This window comes from Phascolarctos cinereus, unplaced genomic scaffold, assembly GCF_003287225.1.
Source record: "Phascolarctos cinereus isolate Bilbo 61053 unplaced genomic scaffold, phaCin_HiC Scaffold_4;HRSCAF=312, whole genome shotgun sequence".
Lineage (NCBI taxonomy): Eukaryota > Metazoa > Chordata > Mammalia > Diprotodontia > Phascolarctidae > Phascolarctos > Phascolarctos cinereus.
In genome coordinates this window covers 8,569,591-8,575,270 of record NW_027555847.1, presented here as the reverse complement: position 1 = coordinate 8,575,270, position 5,680 = coordinate 8,569,591, and the positions used below count along the sequence as shown (strand labels likewise).

Here is a 5,680-nt window from a genome sequence, read left to right as displayed (position 1 = left end):
GAATCAGTCTCAGGCCTTGGAAGAGCTCAAAAGGGATTTTGAGAAGCAAGTAAGGGAAGTAGAGGAAAAACTGGGAACAGAAATGAGAGTGATGCAAGAAAATCATGAAAAAAGTTAACAGCTTGCTAAAGGAGACCCAAAAAAAATGCTGAAGAAAATAACATCTTAAAAAATAGCCTAACCCAAATGACAAAAGAGGTTCAAAAAGCCAATGAGGAGAAGAATGCCCTAACAAGAAAAATTGGCCAAATGGAAAAGGAAGTCCAAAAGATTACTGAAGAAAATACTTCCTTAAAAATTAGAATAGAGCAATTGGAGGCTAGTGACTTTATGAGAAATCAAGACACTGTAAAACAAATCCAAAAGAATGAAAAATTAGAAAACAATGTGAAATATCTCATTGGAAAAACAGCTGACCTGGAAAATAGATCCAGGAGAGAGAATTTAAAAATTATTGGACTGTCTGAAAGCCATGATCAAAAAAAGAGCCTAGACATCATCTTTCAAGAAATTATCAAGGAAAACTGCCCTGATATAGTAGAACCAGAGGGCAAAATAGAAATTGAAAGACTCTACCTATCTCCTCCTGAAAGAGATCCCCAAAGGAAAACTCCTAGGAATATTATAGCCAAATTCCAGAGTTCCCAGGTCAAGTAGAAAATATTACAAGCAGCCAGAAAGAAACAATTCAAGTATTGTGGAAACACAATCAGGATAACACAAGATTTAGCAGCTTCTACATTAAAGGACCACAGGGCATGGAGGGCAAAGGGGATAGGATTACAACCAAGAATCACCTACCCAGCAAAACTGAGTATAATCCTTCAGGGGAAAAAATGGTTATTCATTGAAATAGAGGACTTTCAAGCATTCTTGATGAAAAGACCAGAGCTGAATAGAAAATTTGACTTTCAAATACAAGACTCAAGTGGAACATGAAGAGGTAAACAGGAAAGAGAAATCATAAGAGACTTATTAAGGTTGAACTGTTTACATTCCTGCGTGGAAAGATGATAGTTATAACTCATGAGACCTTTGTCAGTATTAGGGTAGTTGGAGGAAAAAATTATGCATATGTATAGGTAGATAGATAGATGATAGATAGATAGATAGATAGGTAGATAGATAGATAGATAGATAGAGGGTACAGGGTGAGTTGAAGATTAAGGGGTCATATCTGGAGAATAAAATTAAGGGATGAGAGGGGATTATATTCAGAGGAGAAGAAAGGAAGGGGTAGAATGGGGTAAATTATCTTACAAAAAAAAACAGATAATAAAATGCTCTTACAATGGAGGGGAAATGGGGGAAGGTGAGAGGGAATGAGTGAATCTTATTCTCATAGGATTTGGCTTAAGGAGGAATAACATACACATTCAATTGGGTATGGAAATCTGTCTTACCCTATGGAAAATAGGGGAGAAGGGACAAGAGAGCAGGGGATGATAGAGAGGAGGGCAGATTGGGAAAGGGGGTAATCAGAAGCAAATACTTCTGAGAGGGACAGGGTCAAAAGAAAGAATAGAATAAATGGGAGGGCAGGATAGGATTAAGGGAAATAGAGTTAGTTTTTCACAAGATGTCTACTACGGAAGTGTTTTGCATAACTGCACATGTACAACCTATATTGAGTTACTTGCCTTTTCAGTGAGGGTGGTTGGGGAGGGAGGAAGGGAGAAGAATTTGAAACCTAAAGTTTTAAAAACATATGTTTAAAAAAAAGTTTTCACATGCTACTGGGAAACAAGAAATACAGGAGATGGGGTACAGAAGTCTGTCCTGCCCCACAGGAAAACAGAAGGGGAAGGGGATAAGAGAAGGGGGGAAGAGATAGAAGAGAGGACAGTCTAGGGGAAGGAATATTCAGAATGCATGCCATGTTGGGGTAGGGGGAGGGGTGAGATGGGATGAAAATTTGGAACTCAAAAACTTGTGGAAGTAAATATTGAAAACTGAAAATAAATAAATTTATATTAAAAAAAGATTGTAAGCTTCTTGAGGGCAGAGACTGTCTTTTGCCTGTTTTTATATCTCTAGCACTTAGCACAGTGCCTGACACAAAGTAAACACTTAATAAATATTGATTGATCAATTGCTGAGCTCACATCTCTGACTCATTAAAATACATAACAGTGTTGTCACTAACATGACCCCATCCCCCATATTTTGCCTTCCTCTGTCTCTTCACAACTGCTGTGGCTCACACATAGCCCCTCATGGAGAGTAAGCTTTTTTCTGACCTTTGTGTGCATAACAGAGGAAAGGAAAATGGGGGTGGGGTGAAGGACAGAGCACAAGGGGAGAAGGGGTAATCATTTAAGCAAAAATCCTCTGCGATGCTTGCTGGGAGTTTGCCCCATGAGGTTATGAAGTTTACTGACCACTGGTTTCCTGTATGCAAATACAGAAAGAATCTAAGGTCCACTAAGTATGCAAAATAGACCTTCAAAGCATGTTAATGAGATCATCATCATCATCATCATCATCGTCATCATCATCATCAGCCTTATAAAAGGAAGTGGAATCATTAAAGGAATTTCTCAGGTTCAAAGGCACATAGTAGAGATTGCTTCACCAATTACCCCATTTGAAATTACCCCATGGGAAAAACTATGTGGACTTCATCCGAGGTTCAAGACAAGAGTCTACAACTATGATTAGACTGAAAAATCAATGCCCAAATTGTGGGAGTCATTAGAATATATCCTGCTGAGTTAGGTGACCTAGTGATACAAAGGTAAACATGAAAGAAAAACCATAAGGAATTCAATGAGGTTAAGTTGTTTATATGCCTATATGGGAAGATGATACTTGTAATTTGTAAGAATTATATCATTATTGAGGCAGTTAGAAGGAATATACACCTGCTGAGCTTTCTTCATTGCTACCATCATATAACTCAGAGTTAGTTTCTAAACTTTCAATGCTGGAGCTGCTACTGCTAATGCTAATGGTGGCACCTCCACCAGCACTCATTAATAGCATTAATGCCACCTCCACCACCACTAGTACCCAATCCTGCATTCTGAATTCTGGGTCTTCAAGACTTGGACTTAAGGGTGGGCCACTGGGGTCTGTATCACTGTCACTGTACATGAAGTAGCTCAATTCACCAAAAGCAGTCATTATCTGCTTTAACATTGTCTGAATTGCAACTGAAGTAGTCTCCCTTAATCCCATTACTTAAGATTCTAGGAATAGAAATTCTCACTACTGTTCTCTCTGAACATGAAAACGTGCTCCTAAACCCTCCACATCCACTTTCATGAGTGACCGTGTTGTTTGTTGACTGAGATTTTGACCAAGTTCTACTAGCTGTGCTGTCTTTCTGTCTATATTCCCCCAGACAAATTCTTCTCACTTGAAGATGAAGGACTATAGTTGGGGAGGTCTCTGTCCAGGAGCTGAAGATTCATTACTCTCAGTGATTTCTGAGGAACCTGATGCCTAAAGGATATTTCTCATCTCAGAAGTTGTTGCCTTTTCATTTGACAGTTCATTCCCATCATGTGTTGTCTCAATGGCACATGCTGTCTAGTTCTAGAATTCCTTTCAGCCTCATTTACCATACGATAGAATTTCAAAAGTCTGAGATGTGACACTGTGGTGGCCTCTTTGAGGAAGCTCGGTTACTGGAGTCAAAGGTGGCTTATTTCTACCAGTCCTGGCTTGGATCCTCTGTTGCTCTGGACTCCTTCTTCTTGCCCTTCGTTGGGAAGAGATACACTTTCAGCTAATTTCTCAAGGGCATTCCTTTCAGATCCATGCCACCTGATAAACATGGGCTTGGCTCTTGGAGTTTCAATGTCTTGAGCTATTATTTTCTATATCTTCCCCAATGGAAGGTTCTACAGATGGGTCATTTTTGTTCTCTGCATCTGAGGTCCCATTATAGTTTACATTTATTTCCAAACCAAATCTGAAATTACCACTATTTGGGTTAGTCCTGCTCGATGCTCTCCAAGATTGATTTCCTCTCTGTCCACTTCTTGTTGTATTTTCAGTCTGTTGGACTGAATTTAGCAAGTCTACAATGGATTCATTGTTAGAAACATCACCTGATGATTTTCTATTCTCATCACTACTTTGTTGTGGGGGACTTTCTTTAATTGGATGAAATCTTCTCAATAATTTTTCTTCAGTAATCTCACCTAGGGTACCTAGCACATTGTTACCCCTCATAAGCATATAATCTTCACTCAGATTATTTACAAAATGGTAGAAAACTTCTTCCCAATCCAATTGATCCAGCTAATGCTTATGTTGAACTTCAGGTGGATCAATATTTCCTTTATCATTAGAATCTGAGCTTTCCATTGTGATGAATAAGTGGAAAAATTATCTTTGAAAGTAGAGGTCAAGGCAGCCTAAGCATCATTCAACTGCCGCAATGCACTGTGCATTGTGCTTCTCTTTTCTCCAACCTCTAAATCAGGGGTTGCTGCTGAGATGGGTATCCCTCACAGGTGCCTGTTCCTGCCTCCTGCCACCACTGTCTGAACCAGGTTGGGGAGACTCAGTGGTAGAGGCTGGCTGCTGCCCTGCACATAGCACAAGCGGCCAGTTCCTTCTCCCAATGCAGCTTAATTTCTTATCATCTTTGCTGCCATGTTGGTGCTGTTTAAAATTTGCTGGTATCTGCAAGATCATTTTTAGATGAACCTCTGTCTACCCACACCTTCATGTCTGTATCTACAGAGCTTATTTTTGAAGCCCGATATATATATATATATATATATATATATATAAAATTTATCCCAAATTAAATTTTATCCTAATAAATTTGGGTAGTTTTCTAGCCTGCCAACATTTTTTGACTTCTGTTTTCTGTATCAGCTACTCCCCCCAGATTTTACCATTTGTAAATATGGTACACATCCATCTCTGCCCTCATTCACATCATCAGAAAAAAATATTAAATAGCACAAGGCCAAGCACAGATCCCTGGTGCATGCCACTAGAGATCTCTTTCCATGTTGACATCTAGTCATTAATGACTACTCATTCACCTAGTTCTGAATCTACTGACTTGTATACTATTGTCTCTAGACCATATCTATCTTTTCCAAAGGAATGCCATGAGATATCTTTACCTGTTTTGTTAACATCTAGGTAAACCTATCTATATCACTCTTTTTAATCTGTACTGTAGTGAGTCTATCAAAAAGGTAAAACAGATTATTAGCATGACCTGATCTTAATGAAGCCATACTGGTTCTTTATAATTACTACTACTTTCTTTAGATGTTCACTAACCACCCTCTTAATATTTATTTCAGAGTTTTGTCAAGAATTCAAGTCAAAGTCACTGGTCTACACTTTACAGATTCAGTTCTATTTGTCCTTTTCCAATTAACTTCCCTCATTGTATTGATTCTCCAGTCAGTGCCCTCCAGGATCAGGGCTTTAGATGAAAGTTGGAGGCTGCCTGTTCTTCAGCCATCATCTCTATTCTGAGCGGTTGTACTCACTCCCAGGTCAACCACAACCTGATTTGCCATATCCTGCTCCATTTCACTGTGTCCTTTTCAAATGTGTACCTTTCAAAATTGCATAGTATTTACACGGAGTGTGCCAAAAGTCTTAGGGCAGTTTTAAGCTATTAGTGTCTCATGGCATTCCTTTAAGCTATTCAAGCTGCCCTAAGACTTTTGGGACACACTGCATATTTGATGTACTT

The 5,680-nt window shown here is 38.9% G+C and overlaps 1 pseudogene; it reads right to left on the bottom strand.

Annotated features, from left to right (window-relative positions):
• Positions 1–2,847: 2,847 nt before the first annotated feature.
• LOC110192955 (E3 ubiquitin-protein ligase RLIM pseudogene) lies at positions 2,848–4,317 on the bottom strand (annotated as a pseudogene).
• Between the last annotated feature and the right edge of the window lie 1,363 nt (positions 4,318–5,680).